Here is a 26,467-nt window from a genome sequence, read left to right on the forward strand (position 1 = left end):
AATTAATTTTAATATTTTTTTTTATTTTTAAAGGGAATCTTGACATACAATAAACACAAATGTTTTATTGATGGCCAGTTTTGGCTCAGGTTGAAGAGGTTATTGCTGGAAAAATAGGAAAATCCAATTTTTTTCAATTACCAATATTTCTTTGAATTTTCATCCAGATGTTCCAGGATGAAGTTTTTTCCAGTACAATAAGAGGAAGCTCAAACTCTACTAAGAGATGTTCCTGATTGAAGTGCATGCAAATTTCAGATTTTACACCTTCCGTAACTATAATTCTATGTGAATGAAACGTTCACAAATTTTCCCCTTTCACCTCATTTTTTTATATCTTACTTAAATTTTAGAATCAACAATACAATTTTTATTCCTATCGGACGCTCTTTGTGAAAAACAATAAAAGACTTACCTCTACAATGTTTCCTAAAATGTACAGTTCACCCTTGAAAATTCTTTCAATAAAATGTGGCTTTGCAAGTTGATCCTGTAAATGTAAAATAAAAATTAGTCAAAGGACATTACAAAAATACGATCTGATGAAAATTTCCCAACTTGAATCATAAATAAATATGATCCTAACTTAAATAGTATTCGGATATTTTATAATCTTTTCACATAATATTCTTTAAAGACTTTGAAATTGAAACCAATTTCATTAATAATTCCTTTTATAAAAGTTTAAATGGTATTTGATAGTGAGTATGTGATGGGAGAAAAAATTCCATGCTGAATGAATCATATACACTAAGTACAGAGTAAACATCCCTTCGCCTATAAAGAGTGTTCCTAGCATTGATTTCAACTTTGCAGAAAAAGTATATATACTGTTAGCCACGTGTCTATAATCTGTACTGTACTTTCGACATATGAATGTTTCTTTCACGACAAGAAGGAAAAAAAATAATACCCCAAATTTTCCGATCTCATTCCGAACGAGAAGAAAAACGAGAACGTAATGGGATCGCTCCATTTCCAGACAGATTTTGTGATTCATCATCGTGTGAAGATCATTTCCAGATCCGATCTCATTCTCAACATTGATAAAAAAAAAAAAAGTAATGCAATTGCTTCATTTCCAGACATATTGTTCGCCCTATAATATCATTTGCCCATTTTATTTCTCAAGCATCTTTTCTTTCTATGTCTACTCTTTCCCAATCAAGTATGTTTATTATATTTGAAGGAACATAACCATTGGCACATGCTCATGCTATTCGAAATTGCAACACTGGAATTTTTGGATCCAAAACTGCTGTTCGGATTTTCAACGCGAATTTCACAGGATAAGTAGAATGCGTTGAAATATGCTTAGGATTACATTTTTAAACAATGTGCAAAAGATTTGCGCAACTGCACAAGGTATCTAAAGTCGGATTCTCATTCGCCGCGCTACACAGCTCTGACCCGCACAAACACTGAATAAAAAGTGTGGCTAGTACCGAGTGCGGGTGATTTCGATGGTCAATTTTGCGTAGCTGCACCCTTAAACCGGTTTTCTGGCTTCCAAAAGATCATGCTGGAATGTAAAAATAGGCTCTCGAGCCCTTGGTTCATTCATCTTCGTCGAACCATCTAGCGGCTTTCACAACAATGGCTCAAAAATGAAAAACGGTAACAGAAAAGTCCTCAAGAATTGTTCGTTTCAGATTACTCGTGAGAATTCTCGTAGTCCACCATCTCTTACTTCGACTTTAAATCCCAGACATCAATGAATTTAATGGACCAGAGAGCGACGCCATAAGATGGCTGAATAGATGCAATGTGTTTTTGGTCAGTTTAGGTGGACTTTGATGCACTATGATGGTCGTATCCACGTTCGCAGATACCGTGATGAGAGATACCTAGTGAAGGGGTATTTGTGAACGTCTTATCAGTCGAATGCCCAGTCTGATGCTTTGAGGTGCTATGCTATTGCGTATCATTCACGAACTTTTCTGATACGCATTCCAAGTACATTGAATAGCCACTGATAATTTGTGATAATTTAGTCTCTGAATTCCAACGTCTTCGGAAGGCAAGGGACGTCTAACGACTTTTCAACAACGACTCTGTTGAACATCCTCTCTGACCTGTACGCTAGCTAGATTTATCTCCTACTGATAAGGAATCTGCAACAACACACGATCTGTAGATGCATATAGAATGAACATGAAATTACATGCCTCGATAGTTATGTAAATCTCTGTCTATTTCTATTCGATTCCGCCTCTAATACAAGTCACTATATCTGCAGGTGGTGGTGTGGCAAATAATTATCTCATATCTTGTGTAAAATCTGTCAGTCACATCACATAGATTTCTTTTTTTGACACCCGAGACTTTCTTTATGTCACAAATTCAAATTACACATGAGCATAATTTAAAAAAAAAATTAAACTTATTTTAGAATTAAAAGTTGTTAAATAACTCGTAATATCACGAATTGTTCGATTTTGTGAACTTCAGAAATATCAATAATATCTTTCATTTTAGTTCCATCGCATTCTAACTACAAATTACATTCATAAGTTGGTTATAAACTTGAAAACGAATGTTAGATACAACTGTTATTTTTCAAAAAGTATTTTCGCTTGGAGGTTGTAAGAATTTTCATTTTCAATAACGCTAGATAATAATAGTTTAAGTTCTTGGATGATGCGCTAATTAAGCCGTGATGCTAAAGGAAATATACGAAACCACTTCATTAAGAGAAATATAAATTACTGGAGTATATATATATATATATATATAATATCTTCACCATTTCTTTACAACATTTTTTCCTGAAGTGTCGATTCCTTTTCGGACTACAGTATAAATTAAAAAGGACGTTTTACAATAAGTATTTACCCGCGAGACTTTTCTATTCAATACGAAATAAAAGCAATATTTAGTTTTCAGAAGTTTGTTTATTTCAATATTCGCAACGAAATTCTTTTTATTTCACGTTTCGTCTTCGTATCGAATTTCTGAGTATTTTAAGAACAATAATTTCGAAAAGAATCTATATAATTTACAATTCTTAAATATCGTATCACACATCTTTGTAACATAGGAAACGTGATTTCGTTATTTAGAAACGAATATTTTCTAAGAAGAGGTAAATACGAAAATGTATAAACTTTTTGTTTTGTTAGATGAAAATATTGAAAGTGAATAATATATTGGACTAAGAGCTTTGCATTTCATTGAAAATTGAGAAAACAAAAAGGTTTTGCGTTTATTTTGAGTTTAGAAATTGAATCTAACAATTTATGAAACATTAAAAAATTTTCGAAATACGCGATCGATAGTTTTCGAAATATTAAATACTAGTTCGCATGTGAATTCGATGGTCAATCTACGTCAGGGCCAGAACTAGAGGGCGACAGGGGGGGGGGGGGTAACCGTATCGGGCGGAAAAATTTAGAAGGCGGCAGTTTTAGGTGGGAACAAGGAACATTGTTGTAAAATTATAGAATTTTAAACTTGTCGGAGCGGCAAAATCATATTGTCCGGGCGGCGAAAATCTTCGTTAAGGCCCTGATCTATGTAACCGAATTCAAATATCTTTTTGTTTAAAAGTAATGTATCAATTTATTCTTAAGCATAATTTTCATTACGGAGTCTTTTTGAAATATTTCTCGACATGAATAGCCTATAAAAGATGAATGCCAAGATATGAGTAGAACAGAAGCGATTTTTTCAAACTAAACCTCTGGAAGACTCATTTCGAGGTACTTGAAGACAAGCGGAGTGTGTTTCCTTCGTGATACACTTCCGTGAAAAAAAAATTGAAAAAGAGTGCAAAAATGGATCAAACAAAGTTACCGTTATTTGATGTGTCAAAAATACCCACATTTTTTCGGAATAGTAAAGCTGGATTTGTTACATCTACAGAAACCGCAATTAACAAATATTAATGAAAATATTTTTGGATTTTTTTTCACAGAAAATGGTTTTCACTTTCGCACATCATTTTTCATATCTTTTGACAATATCATGGCTAGAGTATCACCATCAGTCAAGTTCTGAAAGGAATTAATTCATTTCAAAGAGGTATATCTTGAGAACTTGAACCCAAATTTGGTTCCCACTTGCGGAACAGCGCAATCTTGATTGAAATTTAAACTGTTTACATAACTTTTGATCTTATTCCTGCAATTTTTTTCAGATTTTCAAATTTAATTTTTTCAAAGACCAGCTGCCAAAAATAAGACCAAATAATTCACAAAGTGAAATTTTATGTCAAGTTTCACTTAGGCTTTTAAAAAAAACAGAAGTGTTGTTTTATAAAAGGAAATTTTATCACATGAATAGTATTTATTTGATTTCGATTTTGGAATTTGATTTTATAAACGTTTATAGATTTTCTTAACCACGGCCACTTGAATAGAAAAAATGTTTTCACAATTAGCTCATAAACATAAGCACATAAGTTTGTTTCTCTCATTCAGAATTATTCATAAGCAATTTTCTGTAATGTTTGTCATCCGTGAATCATAGGCCAAATATTTGGCATACCTTTTGAAGAAAATGCATAAGTTGGTTGAAAATTCTACGGTTTACTGCAAAATGGAATGGGATTCGAATGAAAATCTGTAGTTTCGAATCATGGTAAACATTTATATAAGAACAATTTCATTCTTGCAGAATAACTCAAACTTTTGAAAAACTTAAAACCAATGAAAAGTTTCCCACAAACATAAAAAATAACACTGGACAGCAATGAAATTGCGTCTGGCATGAAAATTTACAATTCCGAATGATTTTGTGTGATCTAATGAACACGAATATGACCATGAAAATGTTTTATTGGCTAAAGTGTGAAAAAACGAGGTATATCTGTGGACAACAATGAAATTTCTGACATAGAAGTATATAATGCCAAATAGTTTTGACCTGCTGAACATAAATATTACCATGAAAAAGTTCTCTATCGACATTTTTATCGGAGATATTATCATGTTAAGCATGAATAAACTATAATGTTGTAATATATTTGTGTTTCTATGAATTTTTGTTGTGTTTCTATGCCATTTTCGTTTTTTTAATGTTTATTAATATTGTGTCTATATATTTGCGAGCTTTCTATATAGTTATGTTGTTCTTTCGCATATTTATTATTTTTTATATTACGTTTTAATGTATTTGTATATACTGTGCTTTTATATACGTATTAAATGTGCAATTTTAAAGGAAAATAGGAGCGAATCCAACTTTTTTACGGTTCGATCCTTCTTTAGCACACCTAATTACTTAGGAACTGATGTTGAGGACGCAGAAAAAAATTTCAAAATTTGTTATCTTGTGCATTTATTATCCACCTTTCTGAACCCAAGGACAGTAAAATATTTGAAACAATTGGACTGACCAATTATGTCCCGTAATTACGAGACATTCCTGTATTTTTGGTTCCGATGTTTTTATTCATTTGCTCCGTTTTTTCCATGATGTTTATTAGAATTAGTAATATTTACTAAAATTCGGAACAAAGATAATCGTGATAACTTATTTATTATATTATGAAAATTAATAATATTATTAAATATTTAATAACCAGTTCCTTTAGGCCTGCTAGAAGGACTTTTCAGTCCCTTGAGGCTACAAAGAGTTTCTTTGCTTTATGTGTAATATATTTGTTTATTATATATCGGTATTTGTGCATTATATGTTTCTATTCGTGTAACGTCATTAATTGTCCCTTCCATTTGAGCAAGTTTAACAACAATTGGTACTTTTACGGATTTATGACATCATTTTTCGTGATAATTGACAATGACTCGTAGTTTACCGTATTCAAAAGATAAGTTTACCGTATTTTTCCCAAAGAGATATGGTCATTTGGTCATTTCAATGTGTGTGTTTTTGCATTTTTTTCCCGTGAAATACATTTTACTGTCTTTTGTAGTAAGCCCATCCTTTGGAAATTTTATCAGTAATTAGAAAATGTAATGTAAATGCATTTTCTAAAAATGCAATATGTAAATTGCATTTTTTTCCCTATAACCATTGATATACAATATTTAGGATGGTAATTTCGATGCGGGGTATGATGAACCTAAGTACGAATATGAATGTGTGATTTTCTTATTGATATAGAAAATGAATTACCTTTTGGGTTAGATAAGACAATTGAACGACCGACGTTATTTGAGCCTAAAATTGCAAAAGAACCACGGCTATATGCGTTTCGGAATTATAGGCAGTTTTTCGATATTTTTCTTTGTTTCTGCTACTGATGAAAGAACTTCCTATAGTTCCGAAACGCGTGGTTTTTTGCAATTTTGGGTTCAAATAACGTTATTCGTTCAATTGACTTATGGATATCACTGTTATCAATAACAGCAATTGAATAATTTTTCATTTAAAAAATAAATTATCAAGTCTGCCTGTGAACCACTTAGGCCATCGTCGCGGACCACAGGTTGAGAAACGCTGATCTAGTGTAATCAAATTTTCCTTATTTTCTTGTGCATGTATAGTTTTCCCGCCATTGATTTTTATTACATCGATATCACTTTCAATTGGAAGGTGAGGTATATAGCTATAAATAATTGTGTCAAAAGTGTCCAAAAAGTTTTTATTGCTTTCAAAATTTATTGGGTTAAGTCTGTTTGGATTGAAAAAAAAATTAAATTTCATTACAATTATTTATTGATTAAAAGAGGAATGTGATTGCTGTTTGAAGAAAAGCCCGTGTTCAGACAGTATGCCTGAGAAAGCCATTTAAGGTAGGTAATCAGCTCCAACGAGAGCCTTGAGTTAGCTCTGAATATCGACCGAAATTCCTACAGTAGTGCGTTACCGAATGATTTATGTGCGTTTTACCTGACCTTCAGTTGCATTTATCTCCGTAATCGCATTCGGAGAGTTTCCTCGTGTTTAAAGATGTTTTGGGAACATCATTAGTTCTGCCTTGAATATCGCATTTCGTGATTTACTACCCAGTCTTACAAGTTCGTGCAAGTTCTTCCTTTCCCAGAACCTTATTTGAACTCACCTCAGCTGCTTTCACGATCTACACAACCGAAAACTTTACTTATCTTTGTAGACCAACAAACAAAGCGGTGTTACTTCAACTCATACCCATACAAACGCAAATATTTTAGCTCAGATATTCAACCACACGTATCTTTCCAGATTCAGAACCAGTTTGTAGTACAAGGTAACGCTTCAAACTGTTTTATTAATTAGTTTACATTAAATATTCTTTCATATGTTAATGAATAAATTTAGCCCTTCCGTTACATTTATCATACGTAAAAATAATGATGAAAATAAGACTATATATGTTATGGTAAATGTGTCAAATCCGGTTTTTATGCATAATCGTCGAGCATTTTGATGAATTCGATTTTTTTTTCTCCAAATTTATCACTTTTACCGGCGATTATCCATATTGCCCAAGCGTCGTTGGGGAATTTGATATATTTCCTGAAATTAATAGCTTTTACCGGCGATTATGCATAGTACCCAAGCGTCGTGTCGTTAATAAACATGATAAATCATACTATATGGTACACTATACATGATAATTCATACATGTATACAATCATTATACTGGGGGTACGACCGTAAAATTTGTTATTATTTTGGTGTCTGACTTCATTCATCACACATATTAGACTCTCATTTGGAACTTTTTTCATGTTTATCAAATTTACCAATTACACTAGGGTATTATGCATAATCACAGATAAAGGTGATAAATTTCAAGTATTTATCATCTTTAATTAACATTAATTAATATTAATTTTAATAATCTTGTTAAAATTAATATTGTTATAATTATATAATTATATTACTATAACTATGACTATCATAATTAGTCAAATATAAATATTTACCTCACATATTTGTAAAACAACTACGTTTTTGGGGAATTACATTTTTATCCATTGCGACTGAACGTAACCCTCTACTTACCGCCATTGGCGATTCTTCAGCAATTTCAGCGATAGTTGGCAATTCTACTTGCTTTTGTCAATTTTTCGCTCTAATTGGAAAAACTTCATTTGCCTTTGACAACATTTTTCGGCTTTGACAGTTTTTTTTTTTGGTTTTAATTGACAACTTTACTTGACTTTGAAACCTTTACTCTCTTTTGACAACTTTTCCGGCTTGAATTGGTAATTTTACTTGCTTTTGTCATTTTTTGTTTTGGCTGTAATTGACGAAACTTTATTTGGCTTGACGGCTTGTGAAGTTTGTGAATTTTTGGCAGTATTTGGCAATGTCCCGTATGCATTCCAAATTCTCCGTATTTTCATGAAGGAAATATGGTCATGCTAGGGCATTTATGGTGTTGAGTGTATTGATACTTTCCTACCGAAACATTTCGCGGACTGGATGGAACCCCTTGGCAGGCCGCATTTATCCCGCGGGCTGGAGGTTATGTATCCCCTTGTTCTATAATATTATAATACAAGAGAGACTAGAGACTAGTGTTTTTAACTCTCCACCGAAATGTTTCCCTAGCAATTTGTCCCACGCGTCTTGATGTATCTGTTTTTGAAATTGATTTCTTTACGTATCTGGTTTTGCAACCAACCAATACTTCACACCGAAAAATGAATAGCATCTAGCTATTTTTGAATGGTACGACTTCACCTGCTGATAGATCTGTAGGAAAACTAAATATAAATGACATAATTTGAAAATCGAAAAAAATGGATCTATTTGGTTTTGAAACTAGACGACTCAGTTGCTGTAGTATAGAGGGTATACAACGTTTTGCATCCGAGAGCTACCACATCAATAGATTCGTGAAGTTAGGTGGGCCACATTCAATGGGAGAAATGAATCACTGGAGTTGGGCACCCGTTCTCCCTCTCTTTTGGTGATCATGCGATGAAAAAATTATGGTTTTTGCAAAATTTATTTGGTAAAAAATATATAGCCTTATATCTAAATAAATTAGAATTATCAATAATTAATGGAAAAACATTAATTTATATTCATTGGGTAATGTTCATACAATTTGAAAAAGTTACAGCTCGCTCACTCTGAGAGTTTTGTCCAATAACACCCAGGCCTACCAGTCTGATATTTAAAAAAAACAAAAACTTTTATCTTGAAATGGTAAATTTCTCAACAAATTTATTCCAAGGTTTGACCCCTCGAAAACTATTGACAAAAAATTTTCTAATGTAATTGAGTAAATTTTCTCTTCTTGCTTTTTTGTAATTACATTTTCTGTAACTTCTCTTATTGCTTCATAGTAGAAACTAGTCAGCAAAGAATTCTAGTCCAGATTTGATATTTCTATAGATATGCCAATTTTTTGCATAATACAGTAGAACTCGATAACGGACACTCATGGGACCAAAAATTTTGTCTACTAATGGAGACGTGCGATATACAGATTTATACGACTTTCACATTTATACGGCATTTGGCTTCGGTCGCAATGTGTTCCTATATTAATTTTTTTATATAAAATTAAAAAAAATTAAAATGTATATGTTACTGGGTGTGTGTAAAAGTGATATACCTGTGGTTATGTATGCATAATCATCAATCGTCTCGATAAAGAAAGTTTGATTAAATTTCACTACATTTATACTACTTTTATCGGTGATCATACATAATTGCACTTTTATTTGGGTTGCTGTATTTTAGAAATAGATGGCATCCATATTTATTATGGACAACCTTTTTTTCAGCTACCTCGTTGGGCATTTTGCCTATTGTGGCCTTGTATAAACTTGGAAAGTCTGCTAAATATGGAAAGATTTATAATCTTCCTTCTCTTCGTTAAACTAATTTATTACCCGTACATATGTGCACTTCACATCTTTTAAAACAAATTAAATGAAAATAATGTAAAGAAGATAAACTATCCACTATTCATTTCAACATTATCAGTCTTGTAATGTTGGCTTTCTTCACACGTATCAATCAACAAAACCAACATTACTACCACTCGAATTCACCACCTTGGACAAGCCCGTCATTTGGGGGGGGGGGGTTAGAGAGGCCGTTGCCACCTCCCCGGATTTAGAAAATACACTAGAAATGATATATATATACAGGGTGATTATAAAAAAACTATCCCGACATATGGGCCCCTAACTATCATACCATTCACAGAAACTGAATGAAATTTTGGAATAAGGTATTTTGATGTATGCGCTCAAGAATGATATGGAAAACAACATTGTCACTCTAACAGTTACGGTTACAGTGAGAAAATTTCGAAAATATCAAATGGCAACACCAAGTTTTTTGTATTGGAATGTGATCTCCATTGTGAAAACCCCTAAATAGCGTTCGAACGGCAACTGTAGCATGAAAATCACCGGCGGTAGATAGGCTAAAAGTGAGAACAACCAATAAGGACAGAGAAGCAGCATAAAATAAAGCATTTTATTGTGTTTCACAAATTTTCCTTGTGGAGGACTAATCAGGCTGGGATCTCAGCCGAAGAAACGGTGTGACGAATGAAACGAACATTAATGCTCTGGTGCACGGCAAAGTCCTTTTTACTTTTTCCTTGCCTAGCTCCGGGGATTTTCGTGCTACAGGTGCCATTCCAACGCTATTTAGTGTTTTTCAGTATGGAGATCGCATTCCAATACAAAAAACTTGGTGTTGCCATTTGATATTTTCGAAATTTTCTCACTGTAACCGTAACTGTTAGAGTGACACTGTTGTTTTCCATATCATTCTTGAGCGCATACCTCAAAATACCTTATGCCAAAATTTCATTCAGTTTCTGTGAATGGTATGATAGTTAGGGGCCCATATGTCGGGATAGTTTTTTTATAATCACCCCGTATATACACACATTGAGTATACATGTTCTTTCATTCCCCCCCCCCCCAAGAAAAAAGTTGAAATGACGGCCCTGATCTTGGACCATAGTTATGTTCAGTTGATTAAGTAATTTACTGACTATTTATCATATTTACCATCACGAGCTTGGGATTAAACGTAATCTTAGTTGAATATGATAAATTCTCCGTTTATGACCAAAAATGTATAAATTAGAGTTTGGAAAAAAAATTGAGTTTGCCTGATTTTACTGTCCACTATCGAGATATCGAGAGTATCCGCTAACAGGAAGTAACATATATTAAACCCATATTTCATGGGACCAGGAATCAGAAAAATGTCCGTTAACAGAGAGCATCCGTTAGCGGAGGTTCCACTGTGGAAGGAATGTCCAAAATGAATATGAATTGCTCTCATAGTTTCAGGTAGTAAGTGGAATGCTGATTTCATTTTTCACCATTCGGGTGTCTTTTCGGGCCACTAAAATGCCGTCGGTGAGCCACGGGTTGAAGACCCTTATTGTAGTCTTTTCTATTTTAGAATTCTTAGAAGATTAGAAATGTTATTTATACTGATGACCTTTTGCGAAAATTAAACACCTCAGAACGGAAATTCCCGAGAGCTTTAATACATCTGCGACACGATATTCAAGTTCACAAAGGTATTATAATATGCTAAATGATTTCCTGCGTGCTGAGCCATTTGCAACGGACGAGGATTTAGCAAGGTGCAGAAGCGTCAGAGAGAAGCTCGACCGCGAAACTAACCCCCTAAGCAATGAAGACAGTGTATCGATTTCGCATGAGAAGAGGAAGTCGCAGAAAAGAGGGAATTCAAGAGAGAAAGGCCAAATGTAATTGAGGGGTGAGAGAGAGACAGACTTGAACAACTTCCTACCCAACCCATTACTCTATGCAGAATTTCAAGTGGGTACGCCTCGCTTCAATTTTGCATTATACAGCCACGACCACGTCCTCTTCAAATACTGTATCATAACTCAAGCATCTCTTAATGAATACGCCAAAAGGTATGATGTATCCCACAAAAGATGCTGTATCTCATATAGATATATACATATTTCTCATTGAGTTATTAAATGTCTCATTATTTCTAGCATACTCTGTTTTTTCATACAATTTAATTTTTTTTTCATATTTGGAAAAAACAACCTCTATCCAAATCTATACCGGAAATATTTTTAATGACTCACTGATTCATTGCAATTAGAAATTCAAGACATTTAAAGAATTTCTTCAAAAAATGTTTTGCTAATAATTTTGCGTACAATTAATCAAAATGTTTAAATTTTGTATTGTCATAAACCAACAAAAACATTGTTATTGCTTAAATTTATAATTTCGATTTTTATTGTTTTACGACGAGTAGACCCTTATTCTTTAGACTAATGAACATTGTGTTTCAATTACTTATGCTGATTCTGTACATATAGACGAAAAATAACCTCAATATTTGCACATAAATTCACTTTCGGTAGTTTCCGTAATTCTAAGTTTCTTGTAGTTTCGTCGAATCCAAGCATAAAATAATGAAAAACACCGAAATCTATCTAGTAATAAGAGCTTATCGAATGCATTACAGTCAGGGATCTTGTCAGGGTTACGTTGCCAACAGTAGAAAAAGTGAAAAACTAGGCTAAAGAACAATATATTGACAAGTTACCAAGTACAATTTTTCACCCCACTATGCCTTGCTATCCTCGATTGTTTATTTTATGTTACTATATATTATATAATTCTATAAATGTACTTTTTACTAACTATATATATTTTAACGTATCACTCTATTACTCGTATTTGTCCTATATTATGTTTTCAATTTCTGAACTTCCCCTGCAAATGCTAGATAGATATTTTTTCCGGAAATTGCCAAGCAGATAATGAGTTTGGCTGCTCAAATGTTTTGAAATAAAGAAATATCCTTAAGTTTTCGCTTCATAAAAAAGTGAATTTTAAGGCAATGGAATGATATTCTCTCTGTTCCAGAAAGACACATGTGTATCTTCGTTTTTAATTGTTTTAAATGGTTTAATGATTCTTTTTTTCAGTTTGCACCTGAGTTACACACGTGTATCTAACTCAAATGCTCCTAGTGAAGATATAAAGATCCATATTAATTAATTAAAATTAATTAATTAAAAAATATTTTTAAAGGATATTTTGACATACAATAAACACAAATCAATCAAAAGAAAATTTTTAATTGCCAGTTTTGGCTCAGTTTTGAAGAGGATATATTCAACTATATATATATATGTACAATATATAACTAAATTATGGGGCCTCCTACCTTTTTAACATAGTGAAAAACTTTCTTATATGTAGAAATATTATTTATCCGTTGATTTATTTAAAAATTTTACCACGTATATTTGATTGTGTATGCTATCCTATGAAAGTACACAATTTTTATATATATATCCAATATTTAATTTTTTACAAATTTCCAAAAAAAACATTGTAAACAGTTTGAGGCATAATACAATAACATTGCATCAATGAAATTAAATAAAAATTTAATCAAAATAAAGAAAATTTTTCCTTTCATAAAATGATGAAAACGATTGAGATTTTATCAACTCAATCTTATTCAAAATCAAATTTTGAATTTTCAAATTTTAATTTTTTTTATAAACCAAGTATTTATGAATGGGTCTCAGTTTTTTTTTCCGTCATTTTGTGAACAAAACAGTTTCTTTTATTTTCAATCAATTTTTATTCAATTAAGCTGTTTTTAATTAGTTTCTTTTTAATTTGTAAAAAATTATGTATAGCAAATATATAACATTTTGCACTGGCATATATGTTGTGAAAATTTGAAATAAAAGAATGGATAAATAATATTTCTATATATATAACAGCGTTTCTTACCATATTAACACCAGTCAGGTGTCCAGAATTTCTCCTTTTTCCGTTTTTTTTCCTTTTTTAAAAATTTGAAACTAATAAAAAGAATTTTCCTGATTAGTTTTTTTATGAATACATTTAAACTGACTTCCTCATATTCTTAATTGCTTTTTAAGATGATAAAAAAAAATTCTGATAATTAAAATAATTGCTAATTACTTTTCAAAAATTGAAATAATTAGATAAAAAATTGGAGTGACGGCATGTGCCGTCGTAACCACCTGACTGGTTAAAAGGTAAAAGCCCCTGGAAACAATTGTCGGTTTTATGGTATTTAATCTTCAAAAATTCTCAATTGCATATCGATCACTGATAAATAAAGAAAAGTGCATATATTATAAATCTAGTAAAATATAAAATATTTCCTATTTGTTCCACACCACAATCTAAACAATATCGGAAAATAAATTTCCTTTTACGGATCTAAAATTTATAAAACCGTACTCCTAAAGACTAATTGCTCAAAGATTGGATAACAGAAAAATGCGAGAAAATTTGAATTACAAATTCATGTTTTCCTACTAAACATAGAAGTGAAATTTCATATTTTTGTTGTTTTTCCTTCTCCGCTCGAATCGACTTACCCACCCGTAACGTAGCTCCATCATTAATTCTTTTCTGATTGCTCGTCCTTCGAGATTATTCCAAGTTTCCAAGTTTTCGGAACCAAATGCAAAATTGTTGAACAGCATCAATTTCTCCTGCATCCCACACATTCCATACAGAATTTCTTATTCGGCGCATAGTTCCTCGTAAGTAGTAAGTCTAGTTTTCGCCAATATCTGGTTTAGGTATGAAAGTGGGGGGTTCGTTATTTCACATGCAAATGCCTTTATCTGTAATCTCAGAGCATGATGGAAATCTTTTCCCTGTTTCGTATTAACACCTCGGTGTGCGAATACCCAATGCGAAGAGAACAAGTTTCAAAATGGAGGGAGGAAGCAAATGATTGAAGCAGACCGGGTAACGCTTTGATACTCAAATTTTCTAATCCCACTGAGACTGCACTCAAAAGAATCTTTAAATTTTATTTTTATCATTTATTTATTTATTTTTATAAAGAAATCTAGCACACTGCTCATCTCCATATTTTCTTTGCTTCTGGGCCTTCTTGTGAATGCTTCGATTTCCTTAATAAAAGGGATATAATCACATATTTTTAGGAAACGCATATCTTTATACAAAGAATAAAAAATAAAAATATCGAGATATCATTTCTACTTTTGCGATGTCATGAGCAGGCAAGAAGCAAACACAGACACAAAAAAAACTCTCTCAAAAAAAGAAATATGTGAGTGGATTGCATTTGAAGCTAAGAATTTGGTAACGATCGAAAAGATTCGAGCTTTTCCTCTGCTGGTGTAGGAGACAAGTTTGATGGAGTTCTTCAGAAAATCGCAAAATAAAATCCAAATCCAAGATTTCTAGGTCACATTGTTGATAACGATGCGAATTTTTGATTATATGAATTCGATTTATCACGATGTAGTATACTAAATATGCAGGGTTATATATTCATAGACGGACTTTAAAAGGTGATATAAGACTCCTAAACAAACATTTTCGATCAAAGAATGTGTGGTCGAATCGAATAGCAAAGGCAGTAGAGGGTGTTTTTAGAGAGTGCACAACTGCACTTTACACAGAGCATATAACTTTTTTTTTTCTGACGGATTTGCTACATTAAGTGCAATCAATCATTCCAGGGTGCAGGGTATTGTAACGTGGTAGACCGTCTCATGGTGCAAGTTAGGTAACGCCAACTCTACCACAAGTCATTATTTCGCCTGATGATTGTTTAGCGTAACATAATCTTGATGGTCCTTGTATCAATAAAAGACACTCCAATTAAATTCAAAGATGCGTGAATGCGTGCGTGTGTGTACATCCTCGAATGGTTAATAGCACATACCGCAACACATCTGTCGGTAAAATATATTAGTTTTTGGTGAAGAGCTATTGGGTATCTGTAAAAGAACCCTTACCGCCTTTGCTATTGCGATTCGACCGCACATTCTATGACAAAAAATACTTGTTTAGGAGTCTTATCATCACCGCTTAAAATTTGTTCCTTGAATTTATAATGACCCTGTAGTATAACTTTGGAATATCGTGTTTTAAAAATGTATCATTATCAGCATTTTATGTTGAAACTAAACCAACCACATTGTGAGGCACAAGAACACGTATGCAACTGAGCATCTTTAAACAATCTTAGAAAATAGTAAAATCATCTTTCATTGAATAAATATTTCATTGAATAATGCACAAATACACATATCGCCCCCCCCCCTCCTCCTCATCCAGAAGCACGAACGTGCAAATATATACTTTTTGGGTGGTTGGATCATTTGCTTTCTAGGTTTTGCAGGAAACGCGAATGTTTCCTCTACTGAAACGCATGTTACAAATCATTTTAGGGAAATGACACTCATAGATTAACATAGGTAGATAAACATTCAAAAACGTCATTTCCCACGTTTTGGAAATTTGCGCACTCATGCTTCTGGCATGACGATATTCTATATGATATTCTATCTTAATCGTAAGTTCGTGGTGGTATCTATATTATAATATAGATATTTTCCCCAATGACCTTGTGACGAACACCGATAGATGGCGCCTTCATTTCTAACCCAAAACTTTAATGGCAGTAAATTGCAGTATAGCAATATGACCAGAGTTGGTGTTTGGTGAAGCAGCTAAGGTTCGAGAGGCCATATAAAAATTTGCAACTAATAATCAACAAAATTTTTGGGAGATTTGATTCAATGAGATAATGTTAGAGTTGTTAGGTGTCTGGGATAAACTAATTGAATTGATCAAAATTATTTGTCTTTGGAATAATTTTTTGTATGCCCCTCATCTTCTCAACAAAAATGACGCTTCAACTTTAATTAGCTGTACATATCGGTAAATTTTGGACATAGAAGAATAGATTTTTTTTTCGCGTGTTAGCGCATGAAATATATTCTATTGGATTTGACTCATAAGAGGGGTATGAGGAAGTATTTCCGATATAGCGTGGCAGAATTAAACAGAACAATCAATAAGAAAGTCAAATTGCACTTGCGTTCGTTAAAAAAAGGCATTCACAGAAATGCTTGGAATTTTTTTGAGGAGAAAAGCGGATACTATCCGTGAATAAGGACTTGGATAATAGTCAGTGTGTGGCTACAATGGCACATTTGGGAAGATGTATAAAGCCCTCATAACTAAGCGATAGCGCATGCTTTCCCGTGGTGTGGTTGCCCGACGATGCTTGTTGTAATGTTACGGGACGCTTGTTGTAATGTTACGGGAGTTTTTGGACGAAAAATGATATGAAGTTCAGTACTTCACTGTGCTGCTGTGGTGGTCGAGTGGTCATAGTGAAGGACTCGCATCGCGAGGATCCGGGTTCAAACCCCACCCGTGCCACAGTGGTGGTCTGCTGAAGTTTGTTTTCTGTGGTTCCCAACTTCAAGCAGTGCCGTCTTAAAGCATGGACCCATAAGATCTTAAGGCATGAGATCTGATTGTAATTTTCGAAAGTTTGCCTGGTAGAGCCTCAGAAAAATCACTTCATCCGGGGTCCCATGATGTTCTGAAGACTGCTCTGACTTCGAGGCGCGAATGTGAGCCGATCTCCCCGTTAAAATGTCTCGCCACAGAGAGCAACAGACCTACAACGCTACAAATATTCTATCATTACATTTCACTCACAATTTGAAGTATACATGACACAACACTAGATACACACTCAGACTGTTAGGTGCACGTACTTTGTTCCAGACTCTGCCACGAAGCTGGGCTGGAAGAGATCTCGGCAACGGGTAAGTCCCGTGGCAGAACCCTGCGTTCATTCATTCAGTACTTCACCGAGTTACAACCTCAATCAGTCACAACCGTTGGTGCCTTCACAAAATGCCTCTTCAATGTTTCTCGAAGTGTGTATCACGGGTCCTAGGGCATCTCCGAGATGCGTATATCGATATGTGCTTAATCAATGCCATGAAGTATTTTCTGATTATTCTGGAGAACCGGGGATAAACAATAAGGCAAGAAAGCCGCGAGGGGCTAAAGTTTGAGAATCACTGCTCTAGAGACATGAATGAGGACAAGCAGTGTCATGCAACAAAATAACACTACATTAAATCGGGCTGGGTCACTTAGTAATGATGGCTTTACGTTGCATACCTAGTGCAACCAATTTTTATCACGGACGGTATCAGATTTTTTTCTCAAGAAGGTCTATCAGAATGATTGTGGGAACTTCTAAAGAACACAATGGCACTGTGACTCCCTAATGCTATAAATAGCTTTATTTAATTCCGTCACACCATCAGATATAAGTTCGTTGTCCGTCTTAATAAATCGGCTCAAACGAGTTCTATTTGATCTATCTCGTCGGATAATAGTAAGTAACCATAACGTAAATAACTCAGAAAACGAAAAGAACTTCCCATGCAACTAGTGACAAAATGCCACATAAATTAGTTTTTGAAAGATGTGGTACTATTCAAAAATCCTACTTATATAACTTTTTCTTAGAAATCTCATCATCCCTGTTGAGAAGAATATTTTACGCGACATACGAGAGAAGGTGGTAAATATAGCCTAACTTATTTGAGCCGGTTATACCACACGGCTTTCAAAGTTATCAAAGTATTCTTTCATCGGTAGCGGTAAGAGAAAAGAGAGAGAGCATTAGTTACACCGAGAATCTCCGGTAACTCTCTTCTCTAAAGAGACCATGGACGGGCTCTTCAGTCTCGCTGGTAATTCCGAAACATGTCGCGTTTCTCTCCACCTCTTTTATACGAAAGACGCGCCGACCGAGTCCGGCTCAACAAGAAATTCAGGGAGCACACCGAGTAATAGTGATGTCAAGGTACTTCTCTTGGCGGTAACAATGAAATATGGGTGACGTCAGGGTACAGATAGGGCAGCAGAGCGGCAAATTGTTTGTGCGCCCATCTTTGGGTGGTAAAGCCATTAGCACCAGAGCGTGGAGATACATAGCGTGTGGGGCGGTCCCTTAGACGGGGGACTCAGTGAGAAGCCCACGAGACGCTTCTCATCTCTTCTGGGAGAATGAGAGAGAGAGAGAGAGATTCTCCCTCTTCGAGTGCGATCTAAAGAGGATTACAGGATGTACCGTATAAAAGGAGAAGAGGTAAAATGCGAATTGTGTGCCTATAACAGAAACCGACCCAGAGAGAGAACTGCTTATTGAGATTGCTAACGCGCGCACAGCGAACACTGTTACATTCATTTTCCTTTTGCTCCGCATCCCATTCTACACGAAAAAAAACTGCGTTATTTTTCACCACAAGGACCGTTCACCGTTATACGTCTAAGAAGAATATTATGAACACATCCTTATGAGTTTTTTTTTCTCTCGTTGTTGTTCTGCCCCGCCTTTGCTTAGGTAGAAAAACGGAAGAAAAATGAGCCTGGTATGTTTTATCGGAAAACAAAGGATCTAGGTACACGCAAGAGGAGCGACTCATAGCATATTACAGGGGGTTCGAACAACCCATTTCTCTCTCTCTCTCTCTCTTCCACGGGAACGAGCCAGGTTCACCATAATAATAATAAAAAAAAATAGCAACTATGTAGGCAAGTAAAAGCAAAATAAATCGGCTTTTACATCATATTTGGACGACCCGAGCTACATGTCTTTGTGCTGCGTTGGGGATTTGTAAACATACGACTCAATTTAGAGACTGAATAAAATGCAAATTACATTGCCTTGTTTATAATCCTTTAATATATATAACGAGATGAAAAATGTTTTGCTGAAAAACTTCTTTGATATAACTGCGGTATTGCTATTAACGTTGAACATCGGAATTTATAAAGAGAGCACATTTTTTTTCACATTCTTACTACACTAGTAAAAAATTGAAATTTTTAGCCGCAAATTTGAACTTGCAAGATTGTTTTTGTTAGGACTAAGTTTTGATAACGCAACGTGTTCTATGCAACTGTGAAACAAATTTTTCGGAAATCGGAATTCCCCCCCCCCAAAAAAAATAACTCCTCGTCTAGTTCCATAATGACCTGAGAATATCCATCATTTAGACATAATACCTCTTATTACACGATCATAAGTAAATTAGTATATTTTTAATCATTTAGCGGGATACTTGCTTGATTATGTTCGTGATAAAACAGTTTTTATATGTCTCGTGATGTGTGTCTAACATTTCCGAGATGGATGAAATTTATTTACATCATATTTGGACGATCCCGAGCTACATGTCTGTGCTGTGAAGGGGTGGGGGGAATTTGCAAACATATGACTCAATTTAAGAGACTGGATAAAATGCTAATTGTCTTGTTAATGATCCTTTAGAACATCTTCTTTTGCAACAGAATTAAAAATGTTTTGCTGAAGGAACTTCTTGGATAATAGCAAATAGCATTCTTCGCTATATAAGCGCAAATAGAAATTCTTCGCTTGAACATTAGAATGTATAAAGAGAGCGTATTTCTTTCACAAATTTACCGCACTCGTAAAAAATTGAAATTTATAGATACAAATATGAACCTACAAAATTGTGTGTGTTAGGACTGAGAGTTTATGAAAACGTGAGTTCTGTATATACCGATGAATAATTTTTTTAATGGGACCAGAATTCTCAAGAAACATAATTCCTCGTCTTGCTCCATAATGATCTGAAAATACCCATCACATCTAGACATGATATAATTTTTTATTGCACGGCATAAGTTAATCAGCGTACTTTTAATTATTTATAGAGTACTTGCTTTCTTATGTTCATGATGAAATAATCGTGAATTCTCTCGTTGCATGTTTCTAACATTTCCACGAAGAATGAAATTTATTTCATGTCTGTGTTTAGGTAATAGCTCTCATAGCTCTCAATAATCACCCCCAATAATTTTTATGCATATTTTAGGCCGGTCATTTGTAAATTATGGTTTTTTTCGGTCTTGGTGATAATTTTCAATGAAAAAATGTTTCCATCACTTATATAGTCTATGAAATAAAATAAAATTGAGGAAATCGAAGAAATACAGATTATTCATAGACGTGGATGAAGCCATGAATTGGAGGAGTCAGTCATTCTCAACCTACAGTCCACGGACAGGAGGTGGTCCGCGGAGATGGGATAGGCAGTCCTCAAGGATACTTGAAAATTAACACTAATAACAAAATTTTAATTGTACGCTACTGATATCCTATGCACATAGGTTCAATAAAAGAACACATGCTGTAAGTTGGTCGTCCGTCAAATTATTTCAGACATTTTACTGGTCCTTAGGTTCAGAAAGGTTGAAAAAGCTTGGATGAGTTATTTGGGTTTCATCAATTATTTGTCAACAAACATCACTTTATGATTATTTCTTATCTAACGAAGGCAATGACGTGATGAAATTAAACACAAACTCGTAGTTTGAAATTTTAACACGAGATTTCCAATTTTTCATCAGTATGGTAGCATCAGATTTGAATGAATGCAGTACGTGCCTTTTTCCTTTGAAAGACTGTCCATTCCGTCTATTTTTAGATCAAATGAAAAGAGGGATGGCAGAATAATACAGGATTCCCCTGACGTAATTTCGTCACCGAGAGTCGGCGATTAACTGCGCTTAATGGAGCGGATATGAATTCAAAGAACAAAAGACAAAACGGAAAATAAGAAAACAAATACAAAGACAAATTGAAATCCCTAGAATAAGTTTCCAAAGGCAGCAGCAAATTCATTTTAAACGTAAATGATTGCTACGATGGTGACGGGCACACATAAAAACGTCATTGGAATAGCACGATAAATTAATGCTTCTACTGTAGTTGGTTCTGTTTTTCATATCCCTAGTTATATCAAACACTTCTCCATCTAAACCAATGGTGTCCAACCACCATTTCCCAAGTTGTGTCACAATCAAGATTATTTTCGATGCTCGTGTCACTCTGCGAATTTTCACACGCAGGCCATGCGTCTCGCTTTTACGGGACGCGAGCATTCTCTTCATTTCTGTAAAATATTGTTCGGAAGTCCTCTTATTTTCGTAAAAATGCCATGAGTGCTTTACTCTTTTGAGTTGTTTTTATTTTTGAGTCATATATTCGATTGTCGCAATGCAGATTGTGTACGTTCGTACATCGGTAGAAAAAGTTCATCTTTCCGACACCATAGGCCCGTTTACATGGGAAATGAAGATAGCCTGTTTGAAACGGTTCAAGAATTTTCACTAAAACCCGTTTACATGGACCGGCATTTCAGCTGAAGTCATCAGAGTTGACAACCCTCAAAGATCCGTAAAAGATCCGTAAGAAAGGGGGGGGGGGATCTTGCTTCCTATTCAGCAGCTATGCAGAAAGGTAAAAAACCGAACAGAAACGCATTGAACAGAAAACTAACACATAATCATTATTTTCAGAATGCTTACCATACTAAATATACGTTTGGCAGCCAACGGGACCATCATTCATAAGAAAAGAATTGTTTAAAGGTTGGAGGAATTTCTTTGATTAAAAAATGGAATAGAATTTCTTTAATATTTGAAAAGTGTTCGCGTGCCACTCTTGATACAATGGCGTGCCACTTGTGGCACACGTGCCGCGGGTTGGTCACCAATTTAATGATTTAATTAAATGACACGATTAGTTAATGAAAAATGCGAATAACGCGTTTAAATAAATATCGATTGTAAGACAAAAACCACTAATTGTATTTCGTGAAAAGAAAACGTATACGGCTAATATACGCATACTTTCATTTAATACAATACTGCGTTCTTTTAAGGTTTATTTATAAATTACATATTAAAATATTTTTAATTCGACAATTATCTTTCAGTGTTCTCTCTGCTGCATTGAATTTATTTCTTTCAACTGCTATTTGCCGATGTAGATAAAAATTATATAACACTAAAAAAAAATTTCTGAATTTGAATATGTGATTGTTACGAAATTTGTTTTTAATTAGTTTCAGGAACTAATTAATTGAATTCTTAAACGCCTAAAGCACCATTTTACAGAAAAAACAGTAAAACAAACCTGAACTTAGCATAATCTTTCCTTTTTTGAGCTAACAAGGGTACAGTAAAAAGCTGTGATTGTTAGCCAATTATTTCATTAAAAGACTAATTTGTTCACTAATGTAATCCCCTTGTTTACCTATTCGAAAAAAAATTAGACACTGCAGAAATCATTTTTGTATCACGTCATATTAATTTCCAAATTTAGTCACACAAAATGAATATAGATATATTTAATGAAAAATATCAACGCGAGTTCGGTTATGAGCTGCAGAAATTGAGTTTAAATATTAACTGAGTTTTTCATGAGAATACTTGGAACGTGTGCGCGAGAACGTTCAGATTTCTTAACACTACCGGAATTTCCATACCCCTCGAATTACCAGAGTGTTCTTTTTGACCGCTGTGGCAAAAATTCATGATACAGTGAATACAAATGTGAATTTATTTTGGATTAAAACAAGTCGACGGGGTCCCTGGGGTTCCAACCTCATAAAAAAAAATCTTAGGTTTATATTTTTCTCTTTTATATTGTGTTGATTCATTTCAAAATTTCGGAATGTAAGTTAACACACGACATCAGAGTGGCACACTCCCTCTACTACTCCGATGAGGCAAAACAATGAAGGGTTACTAGGGATGCAAGACATCTGGCATATAAGGGATTGAATAAAGTACGCGGTGGAAGGTATACGTGCATTGCTTTGTATGTACAGGAATTAATGAGGGCATGCTTCATCGAATTTATTGGGCGCTCAAGTTACCTGAATCCTAAGCGTTCCTCGACCTATGTCCCTCCCCCTTCCGTTTCGTCCCAGCTAGAGCAGTCAAGAAAATTTTACGCGTTTGAAGCTAATACTCAATTTAATATCCAAAAAGAACGTGAGGTTTTGTCGTTACAATTTTGTCGCCTTTATTATCAAGTTGTTGCAACAGACAAACCATATTGAAATACATCGTAATTGTATAATGAGCCCAAAAAACATAGAAAACAAGGTTTCTGTTCGATAAAATACGGGATCTAAGGCCACTGTACAACTTCCACTCTCATAGAGTCAAACGTACGTTTGCTTACGTCTGTAATGTAGCAAAACATGAACGATTCTATACCCTAATTTTAGAAGAGAAAATATATAATTTTATTTTCTAAAAAATGCATTCATAGTATGTTTAAAAGCTGGTTAAACAACGAAATTTTCAACTGCGGTCAAAATGACGCTAGGTAGAAGTAGTTCTTAAAACTCAATGGAATGATTTAAAATTTTCGTTTTTGGTCCAAAAGATTTCTTTCGACAAATTAGGAAAAGTCACAGAGGGAAATTTTCAAAATTTAAAAAATAGTTATTTTAAAATATAGTTGCAAATTACTATCAAAGTTTAGTCAGAATGGCCGCGAGGTCTAGTGTTTCATTCTCCAGTTCACAACTAGAACATATTTCTTGGTGCGGATCAGAATTAAACATGATATGCAATTAATTGCAACAATATGACATGGCATCAACTTTCGAAATGTTTATGAAGCCGTATAAGCAGCACGTTTTTACACTGTTTTTTATCCGAAGTAGGTTCTTCTAGCACATTTCACTTGGATGATTCATCGAAAAGAGAGCATCTTTCCTAGAATACATATTTTTGTGATCATTGAGCTTAAATAACATAACCTGGAAACCGGAGATAAACTCTGTGTATGAGGGGTGAGTTCTGCTGACAAAATGTCTTGAAACAGGTCAGTTGTCCCACGGGTCTACTTAAGCTTAGAAAAAAACACTCCATCTCCCTAGACATCGACCATTTCTCTATGTCTACACTCCTTACGTGTAGTTGATATTTTTCATTACGTTCTTCGGTATATTATTCCACTGGTTTCATAGTCATTTCATTCCTTTTCATCTCGTTCTTGTAGATACACTAGCACAGGGGTTTTTAGCCTTATTCAGCCGTGATCTAAAATCAGCTACAAGATCATATTCGTGACCCATAGGACTGTTTGTTTGTTGAAATTAGTGAAACCAGTGACAAAGTAAATGCGTGTATAACAGAGCTGTAAGTGAATTTCTATGACCCATCTGGAAAGCCCCTGGAATCATGATTGGGTTGTTACCCATAGCTCAAGAATCCCTGGCTGTGTTGGAGTATTTGTACAACCTATCTCGGAAGGCCCTACCAAAATTCTGCGTCTCGGAACCTGCAGCTCAAGAGCCCCTAGCTGTTATTTTAGAACGAGAACAAGAGAACGTATTTGTATGACCCATCTCAGAAGCCCTTGCGAAAATCAGGACCCATAGGTTGTAAGTGGATTTGTACGACCCATCTCGGAAACCCCAACGACTCAAGTTTGAGTCGCGACCCATAGGTCAAGAACCCCTGCACTAGCACAAAAAAAAGCCAAAGGCAATATTGAAAATCTGCTGTTCTCGAACGAATTTAATTATAATCTATTTTCAAATTTTGTGAGTCGAGTCGATTTAGAGAAGCACAAAACTTATTATATAACCGTGTTCTCATGAGGTGGGGGTTAAAGCCTAATGCTATTTAAGGTGAAGGTAGATAATACGAAGTTCTGCATATAGCAATTATTCTATTCTTCCTTTGAATGATACAATGGATATCGCACAATTCCTGAAGCCACGGAATACGTAATATTAGCATAGTGGAATAACAATGAGGTAGTGCTTGCTTTAGGAGCTAACCTATTCACGCTAGGGATTAACTGTCAGTAGTTCAAACTTGGATAGTAATCCGTGGGAAATTCGTGTGGATGACGCTTTTGACACTAATCCAGGATACGCTATCCTCGTGCCATACTGCCGATGTTTATCCGGAATTATGTTAGCGGGCCATTGTAAAATCCTTTTCCGAGCCAAACAGCTCTATTACGTTAACAGTTTCGGTGAATCGTGTGAAACATGTATAATACACCGATGCCTAAATTAATTAGAATGAGCAGATTGAATTTACACAAATCGTTAACCGTTCCGTATATTTCAATGGTCGATCGCATCCACTAGCCATACAAGAATATATACTGAAAACCCAAAACTTAAGTAAATAACTTTAAAGTACAGTTATATACAGCCTTATATTGCATTGAAAATATACGTAAACGACATTGGTGTATTTCTTACGGTAAGTGCCGATAAAATTGATTTCTCAGGGCTATTTCCAATTTCTTTACAGAATTATTCTTCGACCACTAAGATATACACATAGATTGTACATTCGGACAATATGGAATGGTCGGGTAATATGGGATATGCCAGGTTTTCTCTACGTTCAAGTATGGCCTCTAAGTGGAACAGTGATATACAACTTCAGAATGCCCCCGTGATGCTATAGAGTCAGTGTCGCTCGGTTGCCACCATCATCACGGCTGCTGTGGGACAGACAATGCTGTGATCTATTTCGTTAATATAGATGGCAGCATCTAATAGACCTTATTCTGTGCTTTGTTTATAATGTCCAAGTGATTTAAGATTGCTGTCTGTTCTGCTTCTGTGTCTCACGCTCTCTCGAGCATTCGCAATCATGTAGCTAACGCGTTAACATCTATTTCTATTCGTGCTTCATCCTTTATCATGTGTATGTGTATTAAATGCAATAAGTCAAAGAGTTCACTTCGTCTTCTATCGTCTTCCACTCGGACGAATGTTTCAGCGAGAATGAAACATAAAACTGGCGACGAACTATGGGATGTTTACCAAACTGATGCCTGATGAGAGCTGGTATGTTTATTTCGACATTGCTTTTCCTTATCACGCTCGAGTTTCGCGTGGCACTGGTACCTATTTATATTGATGTTTATA

At 34.6% G+C, this 26,467-nt stretch overlaps 1 protein-coding gene across 1 annotated transcript in view; it reads right to left on the bottom strand.

Annotated features, from left to right (window-relative positions):
• Nucleotides 1-26,467, bottom strand: part of LOC149079953 (poly(rC)-binding protein 3-like) — a 423,390-nt gene that overhangs the window by 267,754 nt on the left and 129,169 nt on the right. The window contains exon 3 of the mRNA XM_089238855.1: nt 416-490. The gene's annotated coding sequence lies outside the window, so the exon portion shown is untranslated. The remainder of the gene's footprint in view (nt 1-415; nt 491-26,467) is intronic.

This window comes from Pholcus phalangioides, unplaced genomic scaffold, assembly GCF_987345545.1.
Source record: "Pholcus phalangioides strain wild (caught in Gottingen) unplaced genomic scaffold, Ppha-v1.0 ptg000011l_1, whole genome shotgun sequence".
Classification (NCBI taxonomy): Eukaryota; Metazoa; Arthropoda; class Arachnida; order Araneae; family Pholcidae; genus Pholcus; species Pholcus phalangioides.